At 39.4% G+C, this 17,750-nt stretch overlaps 1 protein-coding gene across 3 annotated transcripts in view; it reads left to right on the top strand.

Annotated features, from left to right (window-relative positions):
* The window catches only part of Fen1 (Flap structure-specific endonuclease 1), a 182,793-nt gene that overhangs the window by 21,368 nt on the left and 143,675 nt on the right, over window positions 1-17,750 (top strand). The window lies entirely within an intron of this gene.

Here is a 17,750-nt window from a genome sequence, read left to right as displayed (position 1 = left end):
TGAGCCATAGAGCGTATGCTAAATGACAATGACCTCTCCCTTCTAAATATTGGAACAAACACATTCTTCCACATGCCTACCCGTTACGTTTTCTGCCATTGATCTCTCTATCTGCTCCCCTTCTCTACTCCCTTCGCTCACTTGGGAAGTGGAGGAGAACCCATATGGAAGTGATCACTTCCCTGTGATAACCTCGTTACAAAGTGGGAGACTGTCTTCTTTTCAGGTTACCACGGTGGAAGTTTGATCAGGGTGACTGGAGTGCCTTTCAACACCTGTCAAATTTTAACATCTCTGCAGTCAGTCAGGAGTCTATCAATGATGCAGTCACGTACATAACAGAAAATATTGTCCATGCAGCTGCAACTACAGTTCCAAAAATGTCCACCCAGTTTCCTTCGTTTCCAAAACCATGGTGGAATTCACAATGCACAGCAGCAAAAAAGGCTCAAAATAAAGCGTGGGGGATATTTCGCCGATATCCTACCACGACCAACCTTATAGCCTTTAAACGAGCGCGAGCCAAAGCACGCTACATCCACTGTCAGAGTCAAAAGGAATCGTGGATCCGCTTTACTTCATCAATTACTCAGTCTACTAGTACTAAGTTAGTCTGGGATAAAATTCGGAAAATGAAGGGGAAATATACAGCACATCCCTCATCGGTCCTGGAATATAATGGATGTACTATTGCAGAATCTACTGCAATAGCCAATGCTCTTGGGGAAACTTTTTCTAACATCTCTGCAACATCATCTTACTCCCCAGAGTTTCTGGTCTTAAAGCACAACAGTGAAAAGCAGACCCTTAAGTTCAAATCGAAGGGTTCCCACGCGTATAATGGGCCATTTACTAACCACGAGCTGAAAATATCACTTGCTTGTACAAAGGCTACCGCTGTTGGACCAGACAACATCCATTATGAAATGATAAAACATCTTTCACCAGAATCCATGGACCATCTGCTCTTCCTGTACAACAGAATCTTTCTTGAAGAGCATTTTCCGGATACCTGGCTCAAAACAACTATACTTGCTTTTCCCAAGTCAGGAAAGGATCCTAAATGTAAAAAACTATCGTCCTATTGCTCTGACCAGCTGTCTGTGCAAAATATTGGAGAGAATGGTCAATGCTCGTCTCTTATGGTATTTAGAATCGAATGATCTTCTCTCCTGCTTTCAGTGCAGCTTCCGAAAAAACTGCACTTAATTAGATTGGAAACATCTTTCTGAGATGCTTTCCTAAAAAGAGAACATTTGGTGTCCATCTTCTTTGGCATAGAAAAAGCGTATGACACAACTTGGAGATTTGGTATTTTAAAAGACCTTTACAATCTCGGTCTAAGAGGTCACCTTCCCGTTTTTATTAAAAAATTTTTATCCTGCCGTTGTTTCCAAGTTCGTGTAGAATCCTCCCTTTCGCGGCCCTTTTGCCAAGAGAAGGGGGTACCACAAGGATCTGTTTTAAGTGTCACACTTTTTGCCATTAAAATAATTTCTATTTCTGAACAACTTCCTCCAACTATAAACAGTGCACTCTACGTCTATGACTTCAGCATATTCTCTCAATCATGCAATATGAGGGTTATTGAGAGACAACTGCAACAAGCTATTGACCGTCTTAACTCCGGGCCATGGCCAATGGTTTCAGGTTCTCACTGGAGAAGACCGTTTGCATACATTTTTGTCGCAAACGTAACCTCCACCCTGAGCCTGAATTACGACTTGGACAAAGCACCATTCCAGTTGTATCAGAGGCGAAATTCCTGGGACTCATTTTTGACAAAAAGCTGACATTTGTCCAACACATTCGTCAGCTACGCACAAAGTGCATGAGAGGGCTTAACATTCTCCGCTCTCTCTCTTCTACCTCTTGGGGTGCAGACCGATGCACTCTACTACGTCTATACTGTGCACTTGTACGCTCAAAATTAGATTATGGGTCTCAGGTATATGCATCTGCCAGAAATAGCGCTGTTCGTTGGCTTGACCCCATCCATCATCAAGCCATTCGTATTTCTACTGGTGCATTCAGAACATCACCTGTCCAAAGTCTGTATGTCGAAGCAAATGAACCATCCTTGTCGCTTCGACGAATGCAGTTGTCTCTACAATATGCCTTCAAGCTGAAGCCCCTGCCAGATCATCCCACGTGGACATCCATTTTTGAGCCACGATGGGAAAATCTTTATAACACACGGCGGACCGCCAATCGCCCATTCGGCATTTGTGTTCAAGAGCTACTCAATGAGCTTAACATCTCGGTTGACAAGGTTGCTCGATCACCAAAGGGGAGCCCCTTCCACCCTGGCATGCACAAACACCAGCATGTGACTTCTTGCTCAAGATTGCGACGAAGTCTAATACTCCGTCTTCTGTCTACCTGCAGCTCTATTCACAACACCGTGCAGAACATTTTGACTTCTTGCCAGTTTACACAGACGGCTCAAAGTCAGAATCGTATGTAGGATCTGCTGCTGTTTTTCCAGATAACACCATATCAGAGCAGATACCCCTTTATTGCAGCATTTACACTGCAGAGCTGCAAGCTATAGAGTTAGCTCTAGATCACATAAGAAAACACCGATACCAACGGTGCATTATATATGCCGATTCATTGAGTGCACTACAGGCTTTATCAGCGGTGTCACGCACTAATCATCCGACCCTGTTCTGAATTCAGCAGATAATATACAGCCTCTATGTAAGTGGATTCGATATCTGCTTCTGCTGGATCCCCAGTCAAATCGGGATTAGAGGAAATGATTTGGCTGATATTGCAGCCAAATCGGCACCCCTGATGGATAATCTTGACCTGTTAGTCCGCTGTACAGACTACATGCAAGTGATCCGTAGTAACCTACAATCTCTGTGGCAAGATTCGTGGCATCGCCTGGTTACTACAAACAAACTATGTCGGATTAAGACTGTGATCCATCCTTGGTGGTCCAGCTTACGCAGGGATTGCAAAGAGGAAGTTGTTCTTGCTCGGCATGACAGTCTCCGCATAGGACACTACGATGTGACACACTCCTTTTTGCTGAGGGCTGATGACCCTCCTATGTGCGAGCAATGTAACACCATTTTATCCATTGATCATATTTTATGTGATTGTACCAGTTTTAGAAATGCTCGTTTTACCGCTTTTAACCATCTGACTGAGCCATATACACTCAGTCAGATTTTATCCAACAATGACCACGTGTCTGCTATTTTTAGCTTTCTACAATCAGTAAACCTTTTTACTCACATTTAAAAAAATCTACCTTAATATTGTTACTTGTTTACTGATATTTGTCTTTTACAGTTTATACTTGTTTTTATACCCTGACTTAGTGACCTAATTCGTTAGGTCACTGAAAGTTTTACTTTTTTATGACAAGGTTTTGGCGCATTATAGCCTTAGTTGCTAATGCGGCAATAAAACCCAACCAACCAACCTTGAAATTAATTCACAAAAACAATATCGAAAAATATTTCAGCGGCCTCTTGAACTGCCACCCGTAAGCGACGCTTACCTCCCTGTCCACTTGTGGCAGCCGTGTGTCAGAATGTAGTTAGTTCACGATTAGTGTTTGTAGTAGTAGTAGTTGGCATGTGATGCAAGAAAGCAAGTGTATGATCTTATACAGCATCAGCCAAAAAATAAATAAATAAATAAATAACACACCATTCCCTCCAAATGCCTGTCCAGTTCCTCCTTAAATTTATTCAACCTATCAACTTCCACAACGACATATGGAAGTTTGTTCCAGCAATTAACCACCTGCTGGCTAAAGGCAAATTTCCGCGCATCTATTCTACATCCGTCCTTTCTTAATTTGAATTTATGCCCCTTTGGTTCGTAATCTGAACAAGTGGAAGGATCCCATCAGAATTCAGCATGCTCAACCCATTCAAGGCCTTATACACCTCAATCAGATCACCGCGCAGGTGCCTAGTCTCCAGCCACTGCAATTTTCAGAACTTAAGCCTCTCTTGGTAAGAGGATCCCTTCATTCCCCTCACCAATCTTGTTGCCCTTCTCTGTACACGCTCAAGCAAATCTACATCCTTCATAAAATGAGGCCTCCAGACCTATCTGCAGTACTCAAGGCATGGCCTGACCATTGCCTTATACAGAGGGACAATCACGTCCTTTTCCCTGCTAGCAAAATTCCTATATATCATTGACAAAACCCCATGACCTGCCCTGGCAGCCTGTCTGCATTGCTCACAAAACTTCATATCTGACTGCACAATTACTCCCAGGTCTTTTTCATTTTCTACCACCTTAAGTGTAGTACCACATAGTTGGTACGTTTCTCTGGGGTTACTTCTACCCATGTGTAGTACTTTGCATTTGTCAAGGTTAAACTTCAGTTGCCACTTCTTAGCCCATCTGCCCAAATTATCTAGATCCTGTTACAGCAGCACACTGCCATTGCTGTCATTAACAACCCTGCCAACCTTTGTATCATCTGCAAACTTCGACATTAAGCCTGATATACCTTCATCAATATCATTGATAAATATACAAAACAACAGTGGACCCAACACCGAACCCTGTGGAACTCCACTAATAACATTAGTCCACGAAGAGCAGCACCCATTGATTACCACCTTCTGAGGCGGGTGGTTAAAGTACCTGCCTGGCAACCCAAAGGTCGCGGGTTCGAATCCTGCCTCGGGCGTTGATCAAAATACTGCAAAAACCTTGGGAGGTGCATTATGGCCACAGATGCGCCAACAACTACCAAAAAAAAAAAAAAAAAAAACCACCCTCTGTCTTCTCCCACTTAACCATCCTTTTATCCATAGTAGCAACTTACCCTTAATACCATTCTGCTCCAATTTGTACAATAGTCTTCCATGTGCAACAGTGTCAAAAGCTTTCCTGAAATCTAGATATATGATATCAAAATTATTTTTTGCATCCAGTTCCTTTGTAACCACATCATATTATCCTATCAAATTTGTCAGACAAGACTTTCCCTTAACAAACCCATGTTGTGTCCTGTGGGACCAGCGCATTCTGCCTTGGGGGTTGCCGCTGTGTTCTGTGATGACCAAGTGCAAGCTCTGGCGTTGATGTGGGCAGCTGAGAGCTTGATGGGTCCCTCAATTTAGATCCTTTGAGGGCATCCACCCTGTCCTTCAAGCTCTCATATAGGCCCATAACAACGCTGAGTTGTCGCCTGATTTCCTTACACTCTTTACATCGCGCACACACAAAGACATCCCCATGGCAATATCATGTTCTGTTCCAGAGAGTTTGGCAAACATTTCACAAGTTGCACATTTTTTTTAGGCTGTGATGCGTTGGAGAATCGCATCAGTTCTCCCGCCGAGTCACAGCACTCCTGCCACTTTGTGCCCGTTGCTTTGCTACTCTAGTTTGGGGCATGATATTTTAAATTAATAAGATCAATAAATTAAATTAATTAAATGTCAATACTACGCTATCTAATAGAAACAGTGAGGCGTATTACGCTATATAATTTTACGTTAGAGCTACCTAGTTACCTCAATTAAAAATTTGAATTCCCAACACTATTTACAAAAACAATGGCTGCAAGATTCGAACGAAATAACAGGAGGTTACTGCTTGTGCATTCCGCTTGAATTTTTAAATTTATTTATATAATGAGTAATGAAGACTTTTTCTGTGCCTTTCTTTTAGCTCAAGTGCCAATTTATTAACTTACTGCTGATAAAACTACATTTGTAACAGAAATTTCAAAAGTTACTTAATTTGTTCTATTACATCAGAATTTTTACAAATAAAAAAAAATGGTGGTGGGAGGTGGGGTGTTTTTTTAACAAATAGGTTATTTTCACTGTTATAAAGAATTCTGGGCTATAATTTCAAATTATGGGTGAAGAGGTTTAGACTAGATTGTAGGAAGTGTTCTTTTAGCCAGTGAGTTGTTGATTACTGGAACAAGTTGCCTCTGCAGGTAGTCAGACTGACAATTTGAAGAAATCCAAAGGTCTACTGGACATTTACCTTCATGAGGAGGAGAAATGTATAATCTGTATTTTCTTATCTAACTTTTAGTTATTTATTTATTTTATTATTATTTTATTTATTTTATTGTTTTGGCTCGTATAGCAAAAGCCTCTGGCTTCCTTGCACTATATGGCTAATACTAATACAGAAAACGGTATTATATGGTAAAAATGTAATTTCTTAAAAATCTTTCTTAGTAATATATCCACATAGTGTCCTGCATTAAATAAATTAAAAACCAGTGGTATTTGTATTAAATAATAATCATCTGGGTGGTTGATATTGATATAAAACACTGGCACTCATGTAATTTTAATCCAGTATTGTTACGCAAGACTTGTGAATGTGATGTCACTTATGAAGAGATACATATGTACATAGAGAAAAGAGACTTAAAAAAAAAAAGAAGAGTAATATGGAATGAGAGTTATAAATATTGTATAGTGGTAATTAAACAAAATGGCTGTTTAGAGAACATAAAACTAGTTTAAGTGTTCTGTTTAAATCTTAGTAATTAATTGATAAGGAAGTAACTGTATTTTCTTTTTACATTTGTTAATCACAAAAAATAAAAAAACAATTCAATTAATATAAGAAAGAATCTGACACTCCTGAAATGTAATGCACTTTGTAATAGTAATAGAGGCATGTGATGCAAGCGTATGAGCTTTGTAGCATCAGTCAAAAAAAAAAAAAAAAATTCACACAACCATTCCTTTTAATGTTTGTCCAGTTGCTCCTTGAATTTATTTAAGCTATCAACTTCCACAACGACAAATGGTCCTTGAGGTTGTCACAGACATTCTCTCAGATATGCCAGACAAGCTGTACTTGCTACCTGGGAGTCTAAAACGCTGATGGAACTGATATTCGGGTGACACTCAAGTCAAGTGGACCCAATTTCGGCAAAGTCCGGATGGTCTGTGACAGCCAAATCCTCTGCTTGCACCTTCACGATGGTGGGACTGTTAGTAATCCTGGGTATAACCTCCATGCACAAGTACATGGTGGGTGACCACCTAGGTGTGAACCAACGTAAGCAGGGGTCGACGTGTGGCGCCCATACCACATGGAGGAACACCGCCCCTCTAGGTTACCAGGCAGTACTAGGTGGTAGATGACTCTCATCAACTGGTGAAATACCACCACTTTGCTTATTTGAATCTTGAAGTGGTGGAACCCATGTTTAGTCTCTAGAGCTAAGTTCCGGTCAACCCTTCCCCATCTCTTCCATCATGCAGTATGATTTATGACTTTCGAGGTTATGATGAATGTTGTGGCGAGATCCAATATTCCTTACATTTTGAGGATACAGCTCTAAAACGCTGTTCGCAGGCCGGCCTGCAAACACCGTTTTAGAGAACAGTGCGTACACTGGACGGAACCTATTAGTAACTGTTTAGGAGGCTTCCGGATCAGCTAGTGTATAATCTTGCTACCTCTACTCTACCAGATAGTGATTGGAGGGAGTCCGAGTAGTGTGTACGCGGGCAGCATTGTCGAGGCCACGTTATGTCAAGGATCTGGGTATATTCTTACCACGTGTACACCATATCCATAAATCTCATTACTTCATACAGCATGTCCCACCCACTTTTTCTTACTACTGAATACACCATGAATTGTCAAACTAATAGAACAAGCTTATCTGCGAAAAGATATAAACCTCCTAAGCACTTCCTAATTAATTTCACAAATATACGTGGTCTCAATTCTAATCTCAACGATGTCCATTTCCACTTGCAGTCTGCCAAACCCCATGTACTTTTTTTGACAGAATCTCGGTTATCTGTTGATTCAACTACTGCTCATCTCAGATGCCCAAATTATCCGCTGTATGATTCTTTACACCTCAAAGGTGGTACTTGTGCATATGTCCGTTCTGATATTCCCTGTCAGAGACTTGGCAATTTGGAATCTCCTCTCTTTGATCTTCTCTGGCTTAAAATCTCTCTACCTCATTGTGTCATATTCATCTGTTGTCTCTACCATTCTCCCAACTCCACTAATCACATGGAGCTCTTTGACTTTCTCTCTTTGCAACTTGACTTTCTTCAGTCCAATTTTCCTAACAGTGAGGTAATTTTCCTTGGTGATTTTAATGTTCACAACTCCAGCTGGCTTCCGTTTTCTAGTCACACCGACCCAGCAGTTCGAGATGCTGAGGCTTTTGCAATTACTAATGACCTAGCACAGATTGTTCATTTACCTACAAGAATACCGGACAATGCTAATCATACAGCGAATACGCTTGATCTTTTTCTCACAAACAACCCTTCTAAGTACACGGTCGAAGTGAGAGGTCCTTTAGGCACCTCATATCACAACTTGGTGATTGTCTCTTCTCCAATGGAACCTTTATCCCATGGCTATTCCCAACCTCGTGTTGTTTGGCATTACAAGAATGCAAAATGAGATGACCTGCGAGACTTCTTTTCTTCTTTTCCTTGGTCGGATTACTGTTTCAAAACTTCTAATGTCAACGTTTGCTCAGATCGTGTCAGTGAAATTATTCTTGCAGGAATGGAATCCTTTATCCCACACTCCACTTTAAAATCTCTTCCTTTATCTAAACCTTGGTTTAGATAAAGGACGAGAATGTGCTAAGGCTGTTCATGAGAAGAATGTTGCATATCGTAATTGGCTTGTTTCTAATTCTTCAGTTTCATTTTCTGCCTACACCAAAGCTCGCAACAATTGTAAAGCAGTTATTAATCAGTCCAAACTAGAGTTTGAACAGGCTAAGAGTAGAAAACTTGCTTCTTGTCCTAATGGTAGCCAAGCATTCTGGTCTCTTGCCAAAGCTATTGGCCGCAACTTTTGCCCATCTCTGCTCCCACCTCTGTCCAAACCAGATAGTTCTGTTGTCACTTCAGCCAAGGATAAAGCTGACCTACTAGCATACCATTTTTCTTCCAGCTCATGTATTAATGATCTTGGTAAAACACCTCCCACTATTCCCAACACGCTCCATTCAATGCCTCCTGTGGTCTTCCGTCAAAAGGATATCAGAAGGATTTTGATGAATCTTGATGCTAAGAAAGCTCCAGGTCCTGATGGTATTTCTCCACTTGTTCTCAAAACCTGTGCTCCTGAACTTACTCCTATTCTTTGCCACCTTTTTTCAGTTTCTTATTCCAAAGGTGTTTTTCCTTCTGCTTGGAAATTTGCTCATATCCAGCCAGTTCCTAAAAAGGGTGACAAATCCCTCCCATCTAATTATCGTCCCATTGCAATTACTTCTACCCTTTCTAAAGTAATGGAGAAATCAATTAACTACCAACTCTTAAACTACCTAGAAACCTTCCGTCTGATCAACGATCGCCAGTATGGATTCCGTCAGTGTCGATCCACTGGTGATATTCTGGCTTATGTTACCCATTTATGGACTAATTCAATGGAAAGGTTCGGTGAAACACAAGTAGTTGCTCTTGACATCTCAAAGGCTTTTGATCGTGTTTGGCATAAAGGTCTTCTAAACAAGCTTCCATCTTATGGTTTGCCAACTGTGTTCAGTAATTTGTTATCCAGTTTTCTCTCTAATCGCTCACTGAGGGTGATGGTAGTGGCTCTGTCTTCTAACTTCTCCACTAATGCCGGTGTCCCCCAAGGTTCAGTTCTTTCCCCCACTCTTTTCCTCTTGTATATTAATGACCTTCTTCCATTGACTGGAAATCCTATCCATAGTTTTGCCAATGATAGCACATTGCATTCCACTTTCCATTTTGAGAAACCTTGTCCTGCTCAATCAGCTTTAACTTCTCGAAAATCTTCTACCAATTCCTTAAATGCTGATCTTCAGGTAATTCTCCAGTGGGGCAAAGACAACTTAGTTGATTTCAACCCTTCTAAAACTGTCTTAATGATCTTGTAATAACTGAGAGCAAAGTGGAAGAGAAATTGTTGAAATTAAACGTAAGAAAAGCACCTGGGGTGGATGGGATCTATCCAGTTATATTAAAGGAGGCGGCAAAGCAACTAAGCAAACCCTTAGCCATAATTATGAGAGCATCCTTGGACTCAGGGGAGGTTCCCACGGACTGGAGATGTGCAAATGTATCCCCAGTTCACAAAAGGGGATTGAAGGGTGACACGAGTAATTACAGACCAGTTAGTTTAACTTCTGTTCCTGGTAAAATAATGGAGTCGCTGGTTAAAGATGCATTGCAGGATCATCTAGAAAAGACTGCAGCAATAATTCAGACACAGCATGGGTTTGTTAAGGGAAAGTCTTGTCTGACAAATTTGATAGGATATTATGATGTGGTTACAAAGGAACTGGATGCAAAAAATAATTTTGATATCATATATTTGGATTTCAGGAAAGCTTTTGACACTGTTGTGCATGGAAGACTATTGTACAAATTGGAGCAGAATGGCGTTAAGGGTAAGTTGCTACAATGGATAAAAGGATGGTTAAGTGCGAGAAGACAGAGGGTGGTAATCAATGGGTGCTGCTCTTCTTGGACTAATGTTATTAGTGGAGTCCCACAGGGTTCAGTGTTAGGTCCACTGTTGTTTTGTATATTTATCAATGATATTGATGAAGGTATATCAGGCTTAATGTCGAAGTTTGCAGATGATACAAAGGTTGGCAGGGTTGTTAATGACAGTAATGGCAGTATGCTACTGCAACAGGATCTAGATAATTTGGACAGATGGGCTAAGAAGTGGCAACTGAAGTTTAACCTTGACAAATGCAAAGTACTGCACATGGGTAAAAGTAACCCCAGAGAAACGTACCAACTATGTGGTACTACACTTAAAATGAAAAATGTGGTGGTAGAAAAATGAAAAAGACCTGGGAGTAATTGTGCAGTCAGATATGAAGTTTTGTGAGCAATGCAGACAGGCTGCCAGGGCAGGTCATGGGGTTTTGTCAATGATATATAGGAATTTTGCTAGCAGGGAAAAGGAGTTGATTGTCCCTCTGTATAAGGCAATGGTCAGGCCATGCCTTGAGTATTGCGTACAGGTCTGGAGGCCTCATTTTAGGAAGGATGTAGATTTACTTGAGCGTGTACAGAGAAGGGCAACAAGATTGGTGAGGGGAATGAAGGGATCCTCTTACCAAGAGAGGCTTAAGTTCTGCAAATTGCAGTGGCTGGAGACTAGGCACCTGCGCGGTGATCTGATTGAGGTATATAAGCCCTTGAATGGGTTGAGCATGCTGAATTCTGATGGGATCCTTCCACTTGTTCAGATTACGAACCTAAGGGGGCATAAATTCAAATTAAGAAAGACAGATGTAGAATAGATGTGCGGAAATTTGCCTTTAGCCAGCTGGTGGTTAATTGCTGGAACAAACTTCCATCTGTCGTGGAAGTTGATAGGTTGAATAAATTTAAGGAGGAACTGGACAGGTATTTGGAGGGAATGGTGTGATTTTTTTTTTTTGGATGATGCTGCATAAGCTCATACATTTGCTTTCTTGCATCACATGCCACTACTACTACTACTATCTCGGAAAAAGGATTCTTCTGCTCCTATGCTTATCTTTAGTGACACTCCGATTTTTAGGCAAAATGATATATCTCTTTTGGGGATTACCCTGACTTCTAATCTCTCTTGGCACAAGCACATTACAAATATTGCTTCCTCTGCATCTAGAAAACTTGGTTTTCTCTTTCGCTATCGGCGTTACTTTTCTTCCAAACAGCTGCTCACTCTGTATAAATCGAAAATCCGCCCTGCCATGGAATATTGTTCCCACATCTGGGGGGGTGCCCCCAAAACCTCTCTCAGGCTTCTTGATTCCATTCAGAAGAGGGCAGTAAGGTTAATTAATGATTCATCTCTAACAGAATCTCTCCACTCGCTTTCTCATAGACGTACTGTTTCTGCTGCATTCCTCTTCTACAGATACTTCCATGGGCACTGTTCTTCTAAATTGGCTTTTATAATTCCCGTTCTCTTTCAAAACAGTCCGAACACGTGCCGCCACCAGCCAACATCCATTCACTGTCCAACTTGAAACCCACAGAACCAACTTTTCATCTTCCTCATTTATTCATTCAAGTGCCGTTTTCTGGAACAACCTTCCTTCCTACATATTTCCTGAAAATTACAATCTACAGAAGTTCAAGTCCAATGTCAACAAATATCTTCTTTCGTCTTCTCAGCCTCCAACCCAAGCACAGTACTAAGTACTATAGGTTCTAATACCTCGCATGTTTGGGGTTCTCATAAAATTAAAAAAAAAAAAAAAAAAAAAACAAATGGAAGTTTGTTTCAGCAATTTACCACCCACTGGCTAAAAGCAAATTTCCACACATCTATTCTATAACTGTCTTTCCTCAATTTTAATTTATGCCCCCTTAGGTTTTTGTAATCTGAGCAAGTGGAAGAATCCCATCAGAATTCAGTGTGCTCAACCAATTCAAAGCCTTTTACATCTCAATCAGATCACCTCGCAGGTGCTTAGTCTTCAGCTGCTACAATTTGCAGAACTTAAGCAGGATCATTCCCCTCACCAATCTTGTTGCCCCTCTCTGTACATGCTCAAGCAAATCTACATCCTTCCTAAAATGAGGCCTCCAGACCTGTATGCAGTACTCAAGGCGTGCCCTGACCATTGCCTTATACAAAGGGATAATCACCTCCTTTTCCCTGCTAGCAACACTCCTGTATATCATAAAAAAAGCCCCATGACCCTCTCTTGCAGCCTGTCTGCATTGCTCAGAAAACTTCATATCTGACTGCACAATTACTCCTAGGTCGGCGCCTCCGTAGCCAGGTGGGCAGGAGCAGCAGTGCGTAGCACATGCTTCTAGATTAGACCAGGGTCCGAGCCCATGACAACCAATTACGGAGTATGCGGAAAGGTCAGGGAATGACCATCGCATATCCCCGGAGCAATAAGTCTTAGTTGCTAATGCTCCTAAAAACCAAATAACAACAACTCCCAGGTCTTTTTCATTTCTACCACCCTAAGTGTAGTACCACACAGTTGGTACGTTCCTCTGGGGTTACTTCTACCCATATGCAGTACTTTGCATTTGTCAATGTTAAACCTCAGTTGCCACTTCTCAGTTCATCTGCCGAAATTTTTTAGATCCTGTTGCAGTAGCACACTGCAATTACTGTCATTAACAACCCTGCCAACCTTCTGCAAACTTCAACACTAAGCCTGATATACCTTCATCAATATCATTGATAAATATACAAAACAACTGTGGGACCAACACCTAACCCTGTGGAACTCCACTAATAATATTAGTCCATGAAGAGCAGCATCCATTGATTACCACCCTCTGTCTTCTCCCACTCAACCACCCTTTTATCCATTGTAACAACTTACCCTTAATACCATTCTGCTCCAATTTGTCTTCCACGTGCAACAGTGTCAAAAGCTTTACTAAAATCCAAGTATATGATATCAGACTTATTTTTTGCATCCAGTTCCTTTGTAACCACATCATAGTATCTAATCAATTTTGTCAGACAGGACTTTCCCTTTACAAACCCATGCTGTCTGAATTATTGCTGCAGCCTTGTCTAGATGAACTTGCAATGCATCTTTAACCAGTGACTGCATTATTTAATTATGGGATCATCTAAGGATGATCCCATAATTATGGCTAAGGGTTTTCTTAGTTAATTTGCCACCACCTTTAATATAACTGGATAGATCCATCCACCCCAGTTGCCTTTTTTATGTTTAACTTCAACAATTTCAACTCTCAGTTATTACAAAATCGTTAAGCACCCTGTTACAATTTGATAAACTTTTGGCATTTTCCTTTCTTAATAACTCCTGATTTGTGAATGTAGATGCAAAATACTCATTAAGTTTGTTCGCTATCTGAGCAGGATCATCAACAGTCGAACCATCGATATCAAGAGGACCAATCTGATTCATCCTCTTCCTTTTAGAGTTTATATAAGTAAAGAAATCTTTGCTGTTTTTCTTAGCATCCTTTTCTAAAGATTTCTCGTAATCTGCCTTCACTTGCTTAATCTCCTTTGTGACTTGATTACAGACTAGCTGATATCTGCCATAGGATTCTGTGTCGCTGATAATTTATGTGCATCACATGCATATTTTTTTCTCTTCTGAATTGGCTTCTATAATTCCCGCTCTCTCTTCCGAAACAGTTCGAACACACGCTGCAACCAGTCAACATCCTTTTACTGTCCGACTTGAAACTCACAGAACCAACTTTTCTTCTTTCTCATTTATTCATTCAACTTTCCTTTATACGTACTTCCTGTAAATTTCAACATTCAAGTCTAATGTCGACAAATATATTCTTTCATGTTCTCAACCTTCAACTTGCGCACCGTACTAAGTACTATAGGTTCTAATATCTGCAATAACTTCACAGCACACTCAAAGTCACTTAGGTCATGGCCCATTCACTAAATTTCAAAAATACTTTATCCTTTGGCATCACCTGCTTTATATAGCCTGGTACAGACACAACACTGTCTTTGGTGGAGCATTCAATTCTTTGGCCACTCAGTGTATATTAAGCATTAAGAGGAAGAATGGACTAACTCCGCTAGACTTGATGTTTTTATATTTCTGAACTAACTTATAATATATAGAAAGCTTTACCTCTTGGCAGAAGCTGCTAGCCTCCATTAGCTGTAGTTTTAGATATACAAGCATTTTCAGTTTTACTATATATGGATTTGTCAGCATGTCTTAACTTTGAGGTTAAAATATCTCAAAATATCTTAAAATATCTAAAATATACATAAATGAAAGCTTGAAAACAAAATGCACAAGGCTTAATTCTTATGGGTTTTGGTAATTAACTGTATAGTATCGGTGTAAATACACCATAGTTAACCCATAAATTTGAACTACGTAAGTAGTGTAGAGGCATCGTTTTAATTGTATCTCATATTGTGGTTGCCTTCACAACGAGATAGTGGTATTGCACTATTTCAAATAAATATCGCTTCTCTAGTAGAGAAGACTACTGTTATTTATTTTCAGAGGATACCACCAACCAGACGATCGTTTCGAAGCTATTGGGCTTCATCATCAGTGGGCGGGCAGGTACCCTGGTAATGCAACATGCCAAAATAAATAACAGTAATCTTCTCTACTAGAGAAGCGTTATTTATTTGAAGTAGTGCAATACCGCTATCTTGTTGTGAAGGCAACCACAATAGGAGATACAATTAAAATTATGCCTTCTACCCTACTTACGTAGTTCAAATTTATGGGTTAACTATAGTGCATTTGAACCGATATTATATAGTTAAATAAATAAAAGGATATTTCAAATGTTTGAGGGGGGGGGTGTATCTGAGAAGGAAAAGTCAGAATTAGTCGCAGTTTTTATACTATCCCCCCCCCCAACACACAAATCCACATACAGTAAAATTCCATGTTCTCTGAAATTGTGACTGAGTATTTTGGATAATTGATTTTAAATGAAATCTATTTAAAATATTATTAGCCATATGGTGCAAGGAAGCCTGAGGCTTTTGCTGCCCCAGCCAAAAAAAAAAATTTTCTGAGTTACCCCTGAGAGAGAGAGAGAGAGAGAGAGAGAGAGAGAGAGAGAGAGAGAGAGAGAGAAGGGAATCACCAAGAAAGAGAAGAATAATGATATCCAGCTCAGGACCCTGGGTGTGCCAAGCCCATACTCACCAGATATGAGCCCCTGGAAAAGATAAGGAGAAAAAGATCAAAAATTAATCAGAGAAAATTACAATAATTTGCATTTATTATGGTTATTGGTTTGCACATTATGTACTGTACATCTATATATAGCTTTAAAATAAATATCAGTTAATTCAGGCAAATTTGAACAAATTGACTACCACAGAATTTTTTTTTTTGTAACAATTTTGTTGGTTTAATCTTGTAGCAGTATTTTCTTTTCTTTTATTATTATTTTTTTAATGCAGTAATACTTTTATATATAATATTAGTGAATGATATTACAGTTGAGGCCTCCGTAGCTGAGTGGTCAGGAGCGGGAGTGCAGTGGCACACGCTCTTTGAGTAGACCGGGGTTCAAGCCCCTGACTGCTAAATACGGTTGATCTGCCAACCCGCACTGGACCAGCATGGCAGATTACGGTCCATTTTCCCTCAGCATGAATTGTTGAGGATTCTTCCATCCTGCAGTGGGTTGATAATGGCTGCAATTTACTTTTTTATTACAGTTGAACCTTAAAAATCTGGAAACTTGGGACCCAAGGCTAGCTGGATCTTTGGATTTTCCAGATTTTGAGTGATCATATTGTAGTAATATATTTAAAGGGGGAAAAAAGAGAAAAAGCCAGCTGTATTTTTGTAATTTATTGTATGTGCTACTGAATGTTATTGCATACTGTACTGTACTTTGAAGTGTACCCTTTATCAAGAGAAAAGCAATATATAGTTAGCTTTGTAATTCCTGCAAGGAATTTAAGCAGCTTCATTGAAAAGTGAGTTCGAATCCTGTCAATGATGGGAGAAATTTTTATGGGTCTTTTTCACAACATGGCTGAGTTAGTCGGTCTCAGGCAAGGGGTAGCATGGTTCTCCCCTTGGAAACTCAGGTTTTTCATCCAGCAAACAGAAAATTGACCTCAGAACACATGCAATTTTCAGACAATTTACACTGCAACATGGCCTTAGTTGCTGATGCTCCTTAAACCCAATGAAAACAACAAACAATTCACTGAAAAGTTCAAATGTTGCATAGCATCTTCTTAGAAAGGTGTTTTTAACATTTTGTGGGTTTCTGTTTACTTGTCCATAATTTGAAAAAAAAAAAAAATATATATATATATATATATATATAAAAAAAAATTCATTGCTCAATAAAATCACATTTTTTTTTAAAAATGCAGTAAAACACATCAGACATCTATTCAACTCACACATTCTAATTCAGACAACATGCGGGTAAACAGGTGATTTATGTATTACTGTGTCTAGAGAATTACTGAGTACATTTCAGCTCATCACAGCACCACCACAGTTTTAAAATTCAGTTGGTCTAAACTTTTTGATCATACCTCTTATTACACATTGCCTGGGGTAACTTCATGATCTCCATTCCTTATGAAAGTGTGATTTTTTTTTATTACAAGCAATGATGATTTATTTCAGCAAGAGCCCTATATTTAAACTTCCTTTATCCATTCAAGTTTTTAATGATTAAATAAGTATTCTTATTTTTAAATGGTTTTTTTCATGACTAAGCTTGTTACCCTTAAGGTTTTCAATAAATATCTGTGCAAATTAATAACATTCTTAATTTTAAAAATGGATGTGCACCAGAAAAGAGGTTTTTTTTTCTGTGAAAATGCAAACAGTGGAAAATTCATTGCAGTCTCACAAACAACTTCTTTTCAGATAAGCATTTTCATTGTTTTAAATATTCTCCAGTGACTCAGTTATTGTACCAAAGTGAAAATAGCTGTTAGAACAAGGAATGAAGAATAGCTGACTTTCATCAATATTTAATGAAGATGTGATTTTAAAAAGTTATATTCACATATTCAAAGTGCCAATAATGAAATTCTATATATTTTTTTTATTGAGTTGTCAGTGTAGTGTATTTTATTATGTTGTATTAATATAAAACTCATTCTACCATCTCTGTAATATTAAAGGTATGTAAATTTGCCTTGATGATGTCAAAAATAGGTCTGAAAGGTTAGGTGTAATTACTCTTTTCTTAATGAATTGGATGACTAATTGCTATCTAATAGATTAGTATTGATATTGTCTAATGTAGTTATTTTAGCAATAATCAGTGGTACTTCAAATATTGTCAGTACCTCCTGGTCTTAAACTTTCT

Source organism: Mastigoproctus giganteus, chromosome 7 (assembly GCF_048544385.1).
Source record: "Mastigoproctus giganteus isolate SK-2022 chromosome 7, ASM4854438v1, whole genome shotgun sequence".
Taxonomy (NCBI): Eukaryota; Metazoa; Arthropoda; class Arachnida; order Uropygi; family Thelyphonidae; genus Mastigoproctus; species Mastigoproctus giganteus.
Note: the sequence above shows the minus strand (reverse complement) of the source record. Positions and strands in the feature narration are given on the sequence as shown.